The following is a 15,411-nucleotide window of genomic DNA, read 5'->3' as shown; positions in this document are numbered from 1 at the left end:
TGCTTGTTTTCTATTTCATTGATTTCTGCCCTTTATTATGTCCCTTCCTCTACTAACTTTGGATTTCATTTGCTCTTCTTTTTTCTAGGTTCTTAAGGTTAAAGCTTAGATAACTGATTTTAAACTTTTTCCCCTCTACTCTAAGCATGTAAAATAAACATCGCTTTATGTGTATGTTACAAATTTTGATATGCTATACTTTTGTTATAGAGTCTAAAATATTCTCTAATTTGGGGGTAATTTTTTTCTTTAAGTTATTTTAGATGAGTATTGCTTTACTGGCAAATAGTTCGCTTTTTTCCTGTTCACTCACAGAGAACACTCTCATCCTTGACCTGTGCTCTTGAAAGTATAACCCAAGGCATAATCTTCTGAGTTCTCAGAAATTCCCTTTTAGGAATGAAAAGGGTGATGAAATCTGGCTTTGGCAAACCTCCCATGCCCCATTGTCCATCATTCCCACGAGTTTCCCACTCACACTTCATCGTCTGGTTACTGACCTAGTTTTCTGATGAACTTGCCTTGTGGTTCTATTCATAACCAAAGGAAAGGCATTCTAGAATACTCTAAGCTTATTGTTTTAAAGGGACCATGCAACCTATACTCCTGAGTCACTAGACCTGTACATTTAATCTGAGTCATCACATTTACTGGCAGGACGTTGTCCTTCACACTTCTCTACTGTATCTTTTAACTAGATTCTCTTGCTTCCCCAATAAACGACAGCTTTCTAGACACTTAGAAATTTTTTCACTGCTATATGCCTCCTTCTTTAAATTTACTAAAGAACAAGTTCTAAAAACATAGACCATAGTAATAAATCTTGCACACAACAATAATATTCCCTTTAAAAGGGTGCACTAATAAGGGTATACACAATAATAATAAAATATAAAAGAAAATAAACTTCATTTTATTAAGCACAAACTGAGAACAATTTGCTCTAAACACAGAGTTATTTATTAAACTTAACTTAGTAATCCAGATCTGGCAGCTTGCTTTCTCTGAATCGTGATATTTCTCAAGAACTCACCACCGCATGAAATATCTTCTTTATTAATATCTGAATGGTGGATATCATCTGATTGAAGATTAGAGAAATATTATTGTAGAATAATAATAATAGTTTGCATATGCCTTTTTTCTTTTGATATTTGCAACAATTTTCTGGGTACTGATTTAAGAGATACTAGTCTTCCAATTTATAGGTAAAGAAATGGGTTCAAAAAGAAGTGACTTTCAGGAAAGGACTTCCAGTAATGGTTAAGTGAAAACTAAAACTAAAGCTTTATAGTTTCTTGTTGTACATTTAAATCTATGATTCATTATGCATTAATTTGTGCATAATGTGAAGCTTACGTCTATATCCTGGAAGAGATATGAAAGACTGATGTATTTTTTTTCATAAATGTTAGAAGGTACCAGGGAAAGCATCTAGACCAGGAGATGTCTTTTTCAGAAAGTTTTTGACTATTAATTTAATAGTAGTAGATTATTCAAGTGATTTTATCTGGGTTGAGTTGTGGTAGTTTCCAAGAAACTCGTTTCCTTTCTCTAAGTTGTTGAATTTATGTATTATCAAAAGAAGATTTAGAGAGCTTTGCTTTTGATATGAATAATTTATTAAGCAAGAAATAAACCAGTTGTGAGCAGAGATACTTCAAATCCAAAACGAACATGAAGCTTAGAGGCATGATTATACTGGGTGGCTTAAAAAGTGAAAAATGAGGAAGCTGTTTAACCTCTACAATGACTGGTTATTACACCAGGGGTTTCCAGATGGCAGGGGGTTGCCTAATGCTGATTATCTTGCATCATTTTAGGATAACAACTTAAGTTTCTTTTATGACATTTACAAGAAACAATCTAAGGTAAATTGCTCTTATGTTCATGAAATAAGCTGGATTAAGTTTTTCTTACGTGGCTTAAATGGTTTTGTCTGCTTGAGGGATTGTCAAACCTGGTCTCCATTCTATTTTATTTTAACATCATGCAGGGTTGTTGGTAACATACCTTTATTATTCTTTTACTAACCACAGTGTCTGTGGAGACACATCCTCATTCATTCTGGGTGTGGGAAATTTGTGTTTTCTCTTTTTTTTTTTTCTTTGTCAGTTTAGCGAGATGTTTATCCATCATCCTGATCTTTTAAAGGAAACATTTTTTGACTTCATTGATTTTCTTTATTTGATTTCCTGTTATATCTATTTTTTTAAGTTTATTTATTTATTTTGAGACAGAAAGCATGAGCGGGGAAGGGCAGAGAGAGGGAGAGAGAGAGAGAATCTCAAGCAGGCTTCACGCTGTCAGTGCAGAGGCCCATGCAGGACTCAATTCCAGGAGTCTGGGATTGTGACAGCCAAAATCAAGACTTGAATGCTGAAGTGTCTATTCATGTTTTCTGCCCATTTCTTCACTGGGTATTGTTTTCCGGGTGTGGAGTTTGGTGAGTTCTTTATAGATTTTGGATATTAGCCCTTTGTCCGATATGTCATTTGCAAATATTTTTTTTCCATTCCGTTGGTTGCCTTTTAGTTTTGTTGGTTGTTTCCTTTGCTGTGCAGAAGCTTTTTATCTTCATAAGGTCCCAGTTCATTTTTGCTTTTAATTCCCTTGCCTTTGGGGATGTGTCAAGTAAAAGATTGCTATGGCTGAGGTCAGAGAGTGAAGCCTACTTTAAAAATAAAAATAAAAAATAAAATGGCGGTTGAATAAATAAATAAATAAATAAATAAATAAAATGGTAGGCACATGAAATATGTTATGCATCATTAACCATTAGAGAAATACAAATTAAGATAATGAAATAACATTACACATCTATTAGAATAACTAAAATAAGAAATATGGACAATATCAAGCTACGGTGAGCTATCATTGCATAGGAGTGGAAAAAGATGTGTGTGCTGACATAATTGTTGCAGAAGGAAAAGAAAATAATCTCTCTCTCACTCTACTCTCTCTCACACGCACACACACACACACACACACACACACACACACACAATTGCAGGTATATTGAAGATCTAACATAAAAAGAAAAAATGAAAATTTTAAAGCAAGTATATGAGAATGTGTTTGCAATTATAGGATGTAACTGTTTTTTTAAAAACACCCAATAAGCACAAATTATTAAAAAAGGTAAAACTGATCATATCAAAACTTAAATTTTCTGTGTTACACAAGACCCTATAAGTAGGGAAAAAATATAAACCACAAAAAGAAAAAAAGGTACTGTTAGTGCATGTACACAACAAGGGATTTAAAATGGAACACATAAGTAACTCTTAAAAATAAGCCAATAAGGGACAATCTGGTAGACAAATAAAATATGTCTATTTATGATAGACAACAGAATATGACCAGTATATTGAAGGAAGAGGGCAGTAAATGACTAGTAAACAAATGGAAAGATACTCATTGGAAAACTGGAATATGTAACAAAGCCAACAAGATATGCAACTGCACAGTCATTGGATTGGGGGAAAAAACTCGATATTTATTGTCATGGAAGATGCTGAACAGCATTAAAACTATATACTCATGCTTGAAGTGTGACCTGTTAAAACAATTTCACAGAGGTTTGGTAAAATACATATACCTTAGGACTCAGAAATTCCACGTGTCTATATCCCCAGAAAAATTCTGACTCATGTACATAAATAAAATACAAAATTCTAAACAGCAATGTTTATATTAAAAGAAAACGGGAGACATCTTTTTCTAAGTAATTTTCACACCCAGCACAGAGCCCAACATGGGGCTTGAACTCATAACCCTCAGCTGAGATCAAGAGTTGAATGCTTAATTAACTAAGCCACCCAGATGCCCTGAAAATGGGAAACATTTCCAAAATGGGAAGATTTATCTTAATGCTAAACAACATAACAATGAACAATAATTGTGATACATGCATTTAATGACTTACTATACAGCAGTGAAAGTAAATGAATGAATGAATGAATGAAATTAAAAATATAATGTTGACTGAAAATTGTGAGTTGCAGAGGAATACATCCGGCCTGGCGCTACTTCTATAAAGCATAAAAACATGCAAAACCTGTATCGTGTAGGTGAATATATTCTAGTTAATAAAAGTGTGAAGAAATGGTTGGAAATGATAAACCTCAAAATGAGGGTAGCAACTATCACTAAGGAAGAGGAAAATTCAATCACGTAGAGGGATATGGCGGCTTCACTCCTAATGTTAAATTTGTATTCTTATGCTAGGTAGTGGCCACACATTGTTATATTTGTTTGTATGCCTGAAATATTACGCAATATATTTCAGGGAAAAAAATTTACATGTTCACAGATTAAAAAGACAAAGTATCATATCATTATCTCAGGGGCAAGAAAAGCTCTTGATGTAACCCAAACTTCATTCGTTAATCAACATTCTCGGTAAAAACGAGTGGAAGGCGACTTCCACATGATAAAAGAATACAAAACACTTGCAAACATCACACAACTTGGTAAGATATTTAAAGCGTTCACTTGAAATTCACATCAAGACAAAATTGCCTACTTTTCTTCAATATCATTCAGTGGGTCGAGCTGCCACAACCAGACAAGGACAGGACATACCAACTGTGATTGGAATAGGGGGAATCACACTGTCTCTTATGTGCTTAGTTCCTCTTCCAGGGCATATCTCAGCCTGCATACCTCTCCTGGTTAGTGCTGCCCTAGGGGTTCCCCTCCCGCCATCCCAGCTGCCCAGTGGGACACAGCTCCCCACTTCCTGAATAATTTACAGCCTCTATTGGTTACTGCCATTCTCGTAGAGGAAAAGAAGTAGCAAAATGAACAGAATATAGAAAACAGAATATAGAAAACAGACTATCATGTCTTGAACTGAAATGCCCATCTCCATTTCTCAGTTGCTGGCCAGTGGGATGCGCAACTCCAACACAGCCCCCTCTTGCACGCATCCTTCTAATTTCAGATGTTCTGTCTTTGCCGGAGAAAAGTATCCAAAGGGCCTTCCCGTGTGTGTGGGTTCAGGCAAGGTCACACTGGGTGTGATGTGGGTGGATCATCCTGGGGCGCCATCTCCCACTGCTCAAGGTTCTCATGACATAAGGACTTACTTTATCAGCTATTCCTTAAATCTGTTCTAAACACAATAAACCAACTGTGTCTTCACACGTTCCTTTGAAGAAGTCCATCTTTCTTACCCATACAGAGAAGCAACAGAAGAAAGGTTTTTCCGAGTTAAAAATTGTATTAAACGACTCTTCTTAGTGGAAACAAACAAACAAAAGAAGATGATCGAAGGAACTATGCATTATACTAATAAAATCTTGTGTTTACAACATATTTGACAGGTTTCAAAGGATTTTCACATCTGTTAACTTGGCATTTTCAAACTCATTTGACCCAGCATATTAAGCAGAGGTATAATAGAAAAATATGAGAACTAAAGTATCCTTAGATTAATGTAAGTAGCAAAAAAAAGTCTCATAGATTAATTTCCAAAAAACCAATTAAAATATCAGTTTTTTAAAACTATACAGAATTCTTAATGAAATGCAGTTTGGGAAACATGAGATTTTTTAGAAGAATCATGTGACACAGGCACAGCAAGTTCCATGATGTCAAGATGTTATTTTTCTGTTATTAATGCTTTCAAATTACTATATAAAAGCATTGTGACAAAAATGGGGAATATAATATAAAATACTGAATTCACCTAATTCTCTCACTCTAATATTCCCTTCTAGACTTCGTCCATACAGATTTGTTTTTGGCAAACTACCATTTCCTATTTTTGTTATTCAAAATACCATGCCAGAAGCATTTTTCTTATTGCTTTATTCTTAATTCTAGTGGTTATATGGTTTTACAAGATATTGATAAGCTAAAATTTCTTTTTCCCATTTCAATTGTTGGGCATTTAGATTATGTTTGGAGGATATCAGAGGATATGCATGTGCATACAATGTTTCCTTTCAATTTAAAATAATACCAGACAGCAAGCAACATGAGGACAAATCTAGTGTATAACATTAGTCCAGCCATCGATTTCCAGCCAGACCCTAAACCAGTGTATTACAGGTACTCGGTACTTATCTTTTAATTCTCTGAGTGAATAAAACCTTGCCTTTGAACTCTCTTAGCCAAAATTGCTTTTCAAAATTACCGCCTTAACATTTATTAAAACTAGAATCATGTGAATATATTGGTTTTATCCCATCTTTATTAAAAAACTGGGGGGGGGGGTGGCGCCTGGGTGGCTCAGTCAGTTAAGCGGCTGACTTCGGCTCAGGTCATGATCTCACGGTCCGTGAGTTCGAGCCCCGTGTCAGGCTCTGTGCTGACAGCTCAGAGCCTGGAGCCTGTTTCAGATTCTGTGTCTCCCTCTCTCTGACCCTCCCCCGGTCATGCTCTGTCTCTCTCTGTCTCAAAAATAAATAAACGTTAAAAAAAAAAAATTTAAAAAACTGGGTATTTCATTGATTTAAAAATACTTCAATCTTTTAAGATTTTTCTGTATAATATGTATTAATTTACATTTCTGTATGGAGTTGGACATATTTTCTTGTTTGTTATTTAATAATATTTGCTTTTTGTAATTGTTGGTTCAGATTTGGAAAATGAGATTCAGGGAAACCGGATGATAAGCAAGAAATATTCACTAGAATAGAAACTAAGCAAGTATCAAATCTGTCTGATCAAAACTCTCTAATACATTAAAATATAGCCTGTGCCATAACACCCCCCAAATGCAGTTAACTTTTGAAGCTTTAATTCTGATTTATTTAGCTTACACGGCATTATCCAGGCACACCTCATTTACTGCACTTTGCTTTTATTGAACTTCACAGATACTGCTTTTTTTTTTTTTTTTTTTTTTTTTTTTTACAAATTAAAGGCTTGTGGCCACCCTGTACCAAGGAAGCGTATTGAAGCGATTTTTCTGAGGGTTTTTTTCTCACTTTTTGTCTTTGTGTCACATTTTGACAATTCTCATAATATTTCAAAGTCATTCGTTATTATTATCTTCGTTATGGTGATCTGTGATCAATGATCTCTGATGTTACTATTGTCGTGGGGCACCATGAGCAGTGCCCCATACAGAACAGCAAACTTAAAAAAAATAATTTTTTTTAATGTTTATCTTTGAAAGAGAGAGAGAGAGAGAGAGAGAGAGAACGCACCTGAGCAGGGGAGAGGCAGAGAGAGAGAGGGAGACACAGAATCCGAAGCAGGCTCCAGGCTCTGAGCTGGCAGCACACAGCCCAACGCGGGGCTCGAACTCACCAACCATGAGATCGTGACCTGAGCCGAAGTCGGCCGCTTAACCGACTGAGCCCCCCAGGCGCCCCTAGAACAGCAAACTTAATCGAAAAACACTGTGTGTGTCCGACTGCTCCACCAACTGGGGGTTCCCCAATCTCTCTCCTCAGGCCACCCTACTCCCTGAGACACAACAATATTGAAATGGAGCCAATTGAAACCCTACAATGGCCTTAAAGTGTTCAAGTGAAAGAAAGTCATACACCTCTCACTCTAAATTGGAAGCTAGCCATGATGGCGTTTAGTGAGGAAGGCACATCAAAAGCTAAGATAGGCTGACAGCTAGACTTGTTGCACCAAACAGTTAGCCACGTTGTGAACACAAAGGAAACGTTTTTGAAAGGAATCGAAGTGCTACTCCAGGGAACACACGAGTAAAAAGAAAGCCCAAGAGCCTGACTACTGATAGGGAGAAAATCTGAGTGGTCTGGATAGAAGATCAAACCAGCTACGACATTCCCTTCAGCTAAAGGCTAATCCAGAGCAAAGCCCTAATTCTCTTCAATTCTACAAAGGCTGAAAGAGAACAGGGAACTGTGGCAGAAAAGTTTGCAGCTAGCAGAGCTTGGTTCGTGCAGTTTAAAGGAAGAAGCCATCTCCGTAACAGAAAAGCGCAAGGTTGAAGCAACAAGTGCTGGTGTAGAAACCACCGCGAATTCTCCAGAAGAGGTAGCTAAGATCATTCACGAAGGTGGCTACGCTAAGCAATAGATTTTCAGTGTCAGCGAAACAGACTTCTACTGGAAGAAGATGCCATCTGAGACTTGTATAGCTAGAGAGAAGTCAATGCCTATCTTCAAAGCTTCAAAAGACAGGCTGCCCGTCTTACTAGGGGCTCATGCAGCTGGTGACTTTCAGTCGAAGCCAATGTTCACTTACCATCTGTAAAATCCGAGGGCCCTTAAGAATTATGCTAAATCTACTCTGCCCATGCTTTATAAATGGAACCACATTTATAAATGTGACAGACGACAGCACATCTGTTTACAGCATGATCCACTGAGTATTTGGGGCCACGGTTGAGACCCACTGCTCAGAAAAAGAAAACCAGAAAAAAAAAAGTTCCTTTCAAAGTATTACTACTCCTTGACAATGCACCTGGCCAACCAGGAGCTCTGATGGAGCTGTGCAATGAGATTGATGTTGTATTCATGCCTGCTAACACAACAGCCATTCTGCAGCCCGTGGATCAAGGAGTCATTTCAACTTTCAAATTTTTTTTATTGAAGAAATACATTTCATAAGGTGATCACTGCCACAGATAGTGATTCCTCTGATGGATGTGGGCAAAGTAATTTGAAAACCTTCTGGAAAGGATTCACCATTCTACGTTCCATTAAGAACATTGGCGATTCACGGGAAGAGCTCAAAGTAGCAACATTAAGAGGAGTTTGGAAGAAGTTGATTCCAGCCCTCAGGGATGACTCTGACAGGTTCAGGGATGACTCTGACAGGAAGTAAGTGCAGGTGTGGTGGAAACAGGAGAACTAGAATTAGAAGTGGAGCCTGAAGATGGGACTGAATTGCTGCAATCTCATGGTCAATCTTAAATGGCTGGCGAGTCGCTTCTTAGGGAAGAGCCAAGAAGGTGGTTTCCTGAGATGGAATCTACTCCTGGTGAAGATACCACGAAGATTGTTGAAACGACGACAAAGGATTTAGAATACTACATACACTTGGCTGCTAAAGCAGCAGCAGGGTTGGAGAGGATTGACTCCGATTTTGAAAGAAGTTCTACCGCAGGTAAAATGCTATCAAACAACATCACGTGCTGTAGACAATTTGCGTATGAAAGCAAGAGTCAAACAGTGTTGGAACTTTTGTCTTATTTTAGGAAATTGCCACAGCCACCTCAACCTCCAGCAATCACTGCCCTGCTCAGCGAGCAGCCATCAACATCCAGGCAGGACCCTCCACCAATAAAAAGATTGCAACTCACTGAAAGCTCAGATTATGGCAACCATTTTTTTTTTTTAGCAATAAAGTATTTTTTACTTAACTATGCACATTTTAAACATTATTATTGCACACTTAATAGATTATGGTATAGCAGAAACATGACTTTTATATGCACTGGGAAACCAAAAAATTTCTTTTGCTCACTTTATTGAGGTGGTCTGAAACCAAACTCACAATATATCTGATATCTGCCTGAATATTGATGAGAGATTCTCTAGGTAGAATATTTGTGCCTTGGCATCTGTAGAAATTATGAATAAGTATTCCCAACCCCAGATTCTTGTAGATTTAATTTAGTTGAACCTCCATTGATTTTGCTGATATTAGTCATAACTCACAATCACTTGCTTTTTGGCTTTAATGTTATTTTTTGAATTTTTAAAATGTTTTCAGTGTACTTAAAATATTTTGGGGTTTGAGAGGACTTTACTTACAAGTTCAAGTCCCTTCAACTACTTGTATATGTTGAGTCCATTGTATTTGCACACCCCCCTAACTGTTATTATATGGGAAATCACAGAATAATTTTTGAATGTTAAATGTAGCTTCCCAGAAAATAAAACTTTGGCATTTGGGAACAAAGGTAACCATCTTAGCTTATCTTTAAGAGAGGTTTTAAGGAGTTCAGGAGTTCTTCTGTGAGGAGATTAAAAGAAGTCTAGGTTTGCAAATAAACAAATAAACAAAGAGACAAAGAAACAAATAAATAAAACTCCACTAACCCGATCAGTTCATTTTTTAAAATCATTGTTGAGATATTAGGGGGAGGGGCATACTTTCATTAACAAATCAGTCATTTTCTTTCTAATACTTAGTTTCTGGCACTTTTTGACAAACTTTCATTTATATGAGGCATCCGGAGATCAGGTGTGCTGGAGTCAGGTGGATATGGGCAGGTTTTAGCAGAAGGGAACATGGCAAGAGCCACTTGGAAGGAGCGGGCTTGAGGCACCTTCCTCAGGGACAGCCGGTGGCCCTCGATCCACGTGTGACACACTCTTCCGCGACAGCGAAAAGGAGCTAAGCTTTCAGTCACCAAAACTCTCAGCCCCACTTACCAGCAAAAGTGCTGTAAATGAGTAGTGAAGTAATGACGAAATAATATCTGTAACATTAACACTTGAGAGAATGATCATGGTTTTTGAGGGGCTCTCATTTGTGCAAAGAGACACGTGAGTACACATCTGCCTATATGCACTTATATGCAGGTACGCATGTGTCTATGTATACTTGTTTTTATGTGGCAACAGGGATACTTCCTGTAATTTTTTTTTCCCCTGAAAAGTATTGCTTCTCCTAGATCTTTGTAACAATACCACACTTGTCAAGTAGGAAGGTGCAGAAAAGAAGCCTTTTCCCAGCAGGGCAGCTACCACAACATGAAGCAAACCACTGTTTTCTAAAGCTTTGACCACTCTTCAAGGTTGGCCCCTTTTAGAGTTGGAATAATCCTCATATTCGCTCAGTTTGCACACATTCGGTGCAAGATGATATCTTCATGTGGAAGGGTAATAAGTTACACCGCAGTTTCTCTACAAGGCATGCTCCTTCTCACTTTATTTCGTGGACTAGTTCTTAGAGGAATCCATCTGTGAGATTGGGTTCTCGGAGAGACGGGACTTTAGAGGGATTCCCAACCTTTAAAATGGAACGCCCGCCCTCTGGTGTTCCTTCAGAGTATTGCCAGTTGGAAGATTTAAAACTTCAGTATTACTGAAGAGGAGGAAAGTAATGGTTTATACAGTTTTCTCCTTTGAATCCATTTTAATAACAATTGGAGTTCTTCTAGGGAAGGACTTGGTGAGGTATTCTTGTGAACCCGCTGGAGGAACCTCTCATCTCACTCCCTCTGCTTCCGGCTTAACATAGGATCAGCTTCCTTTTGATCTTTGGGAATTCTTCTCCCAAGTTTCTGGGAATCTTTGAAGTTGTCTCAAGTGTACTTGCAAATTATTCTCTCATAGATGAACTAACTTCTCTCAGCAGAAATCGGCTTGGAGGGATGAGGCATTCATTTCTATGGGGATCAGTAATTGGAAAAGGAAACTGAAGAGCTCTGGAACATTGGGCACTGTTCAGAAAATGTTGGTGGGGGGGGGGCGCCTGGGGGGCTCAGTCAGTTAAGCGTCTGACTTCGGCTCAAGTCATGATCTCACGGTTGGTGAGTTCGAGCCCCGCGTCGGGCTGTGTGCTGACAGCTCAGAGCCTGGAGCCGGTTTCAGATTCTGTGTCTTCCTCTCTCTCTGCCCTCCCCTGCTCATGTTCTCTCTGCCTCTCAAAAATGAATAAACGTTTAAAAAGAATTTTAAAAGAAAACGTTGGTTGGAATGAATGATTTAGCCGGAGAAACAGGGCAAGGAAGAACCCTGAGGACACTGGACACTTGCGGCAGGAATGAGAACGTGCAAAATGTAGAGCCAGATGCACTGGAAAAGGTGTGTTATAATTCAGTCTGGTGGCCTAGAGGAAGGAGATGGTGACACCCCCATACCATAGCATGGCCCCTGTCCTTCCTCAAGTGGTAAAAGACCAACAGTTTCCCCGGCCTGGGCTTGGCAATAAGACACAGCTGGAGTAGGTGATCCTAGAGGTAAATTACCAGACGCAGTGTCCTGGGGGTTCAGCTAGCAATGAAGGAAACAGTCCAGGAACGGACTGGGTCATAAAATCCAAATAGAGATAAACAAAGGGGGTTGAGATCTGAACCAAAGTGCATCAGGGACTGAAAGAGAAGCTGCCTGAGAAATGCAGATATGGAAGGAATTTGTGAAGCCACCGTTCCACACCCTCCATGTTTCATGTTTGTTTCTGTCTTGTCTTCTTAGAATCCTCACCACCATCTCAGGATCTGACGAGCTTGCGGACCAAAATCATATCCCTAATTCAGGTTGGCCCAGAGCCTGAGGAGTCCCAGAGCTTTGAGTTGGATGATGCAGTGAAGTTCTTTGGAAATTAGTCTGCTTTTTTTTCTACCTATATATCCTCTCCCTCTTTGTATGTTAGAGGTCAGTAAGCGGTACCTGTACAATTTCAGACTCCCGAAACTGTTCTTTTAATTACTTTTAATCTCATTCTCATTGTCTGAAACCACGCCTTTGCACATCTCTACTGCAGCACTTAGCTGCTGGAGTTGTGTTTGTTGTTTCCACGTCTACATATCCCATTTGTATTAGAGCCCCTTAAAATCAGAGACTGTGTCTTATTCATTTTTGTATTCTTAGCATCCAGTGCAGGATGTATTTGTTAACAAAAGAAAAGTGATTTAAAAATACTTTGCTGTGGGAGCCAACTACTGAATGATAAAGGTACATTCTAAAAACTGGAGGGTAGATAAACTGAGACCAGGTCAGTCATTTATGTTGGGGTAACGATGTGGCTTTTAAGTTTCTGTTTTATATCGGGCTGTCAGAAGCTTGAACAAGTGATAATAAGAAATAAAAAACAAAGAAGCATAATAGAATGTTCCTTATTTGCTTAGTATATAAAATGGCGTTCAAAAGAGGCTCCTGGGCATCTTCTAAAATTTCAATCATACTATGAGTGCATTTGCTCTATAAATCTCAAGTGTGACACATTTTGCGAGGGGAATCAAGGTTTGGTGGTCAGCACTGAGAACAATGGCTGATTTCTGATGGTTGGTTACCAAGATTAATAATGAAGTGAATAAAATGGAAAATCATAGATTGCACTTTATGTCTTTCCAGAAGACCCATCTTTCTCATTTTTGTTAAAACAATACTAATCGTCCTGAAATTTGTAGACTTGAGGACATCTTTCTGAGTGAGCACAAGTAATCGTAATCTAGTCAAATTCAATTAAAAACCATGAAAACTCTTGTATTCTTTTTGGTTTTTTACCTCCAGCAAAATTGTGTAAGCAGTTTGAATTGCTTCACTGAGAGATGGCCTCTGATCTTGGTAAACCCGTTGATCCTGCTGACTCTGTGGCTACAGTTATTTAAGAATCAATGTTCATTTGTCAAACAGGCAATGTTTTACTCCCAAATATTATAAACCATTTGCTCATTGGCAATTTGTTATCATTGTAAGTTGGTTTCCTTTTTCAAAAAAATCGTAATCCTGGGTTTCTGAGACCAATATTTTACCCGAGGAATAAAAGAGATTCTCATTCAGCTCTTCAGAGCGATGGTTTCTGTCATCCATGATCTTTTTTTGGGGAGCACTGCGGAACCACCAAGATCGCTCCTTTTATTGCTACTTTGCAATGCTTGACTCTGTGCCTAGAAATTGACTATGTGCAAGGTATAGGCATGAAATATACATTCTTGGTAAGTTGGCTACTTGACCATGGGACCTGTAACCTCATATGACTGCAAGAGTCACTAACAGATAAAAAAGGCATCCTGAAAACTGAGATAACACTTTTACAAAATAGAAAATTAAATGTTTTTCTCCATTAAATGTTTTTCTGAAAAAATTAATTGTTCTCTTTTTAAGTTACCCAATTCAACAATTGCCAGGGTTTGTATATAATGACTGACTTAAATTTAAAAAAATATATATATATATATCAATGAAAAATTGCAAGCATTCACTAAAGTGGAGTGAATAGTATAAGGGAGCCTCTATATAACCTCGACAATTATCAATACTTTGTTGCTTTTGCTTGACTATTCCTTTCTCTTTCCTTTGTTGAAATACTTTTATTTTTTTAATGTTTATGTTTCTTTTTGAGACAGAGAGAGACAGAGCATGAGCAGGGGAGGGGCAGAGAGAGAGAGGGAGACACAGAATCCGAAGCAGGCTCCAGGCTCTGAGCTGTCAGCACAGAGCCGGACGCGGGGCTCGAACCCATGAACCACGAGATCACGACCTGAGCCGAAGTCGGACACTCAACCGACCCAGCCACCCAGGCACCCCTGTTGAAATATTTTTAAAGCAAATCCTACATCATGTTGTTTCACCTGTAGATATGTGTATATCTCAAAAAGAACATTTTTTTAAAAAAAATACCAAATGCCATTATCACATCTAACAAAATTTAAAATGTTCCTTGGTATTAAATGATATTCAATTCAAAATATATTTGGAAAATGATAGTGCATATGTGTGAGGTATTTTTCAGGAGGCAGGTAGTGCTTGGTGACTACATGCATTTGAAGCATTTGTCATAATTCTGTAACCACCCCCTCAGGTTGTGAGTCCTTGATCTAGACTACATTTATTAAGTGGTTAAAGGTAATTCTAACTTAGACCAAGATTTTTATTTCATTTTTGTATTTATTATGCATTTCATCTTCTTTTATTTTGCTTTGTTTTGTTTTTATTGTTATTTTCAAAGGATTATGACCTGACCTCCATTGCAGGATTTTTAATTGTAACACTGGATTATTATTCTAATGGGTTGCTAAGCTTTTATGGCAGAGAGTACTTAACAAACGAAATAATTTTAGGGGAGCCTGGATGGCTCAGTTGATTAAGCATCTGACTTTATTTTTTTCAGCCTGTTTTATTTCTTGTTACTGCTTTATGACACTAAGCATCTAACTCTTGATCTGGGGTCATGATCTCCCAGTCTTGAGATCGAGCCCTGTTTCCAGCTCTACGGGTTTACTTCCATGCTGGACATGGCCCCTGCTTGGGATTCTCTCTCTCTCCTCCCTTTGCCCCTCTCCCCATCTCCCCTGCTCATGCGCACGCGCGCGCGCTCTCTCTCTCTCTCTCTCAAAATAAATAAATAAATAACCATTTTAAAATAAATAAATAAATAGAGACAATCGTAGATCTTTTTGACATGCTAAAATCTGAGCTTCCTTATTTGATTCCTTACTCGAATCTGCTGTACTCTTTTTTTTATAATATTTACTCACATATTCCCCAAATATGAATTTTGTACTATTTACATTATTTTTTAATTAAAATGATACCTTATGAATTAAAGTCTAAAAAGTATAATCTCCAAGAAGTGAAACATATTCATTGTAAAAGTGATAAAATTACATAAAAATGAAGGGAGAAAATACTATTTTATCATCTTATGACCTAGAGAGAACCTCTGGTAATATTTTGATGTATATAGTCTTCCAGGGGTGCCTGAGTGGCAGTTGGTTAAGCTTCTGACTTTGGCCCAGGTCATGATCTCATGGTTCCTGGGTTTGAGCCCAGGGTCAGGCTCTGTGCTGACAGCTTG

The 15,411-nt window shown here is 38.0% G+C and overlaps 1 pseudogene; it reads left to right on the top strand.

Moving 5' to 3' along the window:
- Nucleotides 1-7,469: 7,469 nt before the first annotated feature.
- LOC107179294 lies at nt 7,470-12,217 on the top strand (annotated as a pseudogene).
- Nucleotides 12,218-15,411: the final 3,194 nt, after the last annotated feature.

Source organism: Panthera tigris, chromosome B2 (assembly GCF_018350195.1).
Source record: "Panthera tigris isolate Pti1 chromosome B2, P.tigris_Pti1_mat1.1, whole genome shotgun sequence".
Lineage (NCBI taxonomy): Eukaryota > Metazoa > Chordata > Mammalia > Carnivora > Felidae > Panthera > Panthera tigris.
This window is presented reverse-complemented; position numbering and strand designations above follow the sequence as displayed.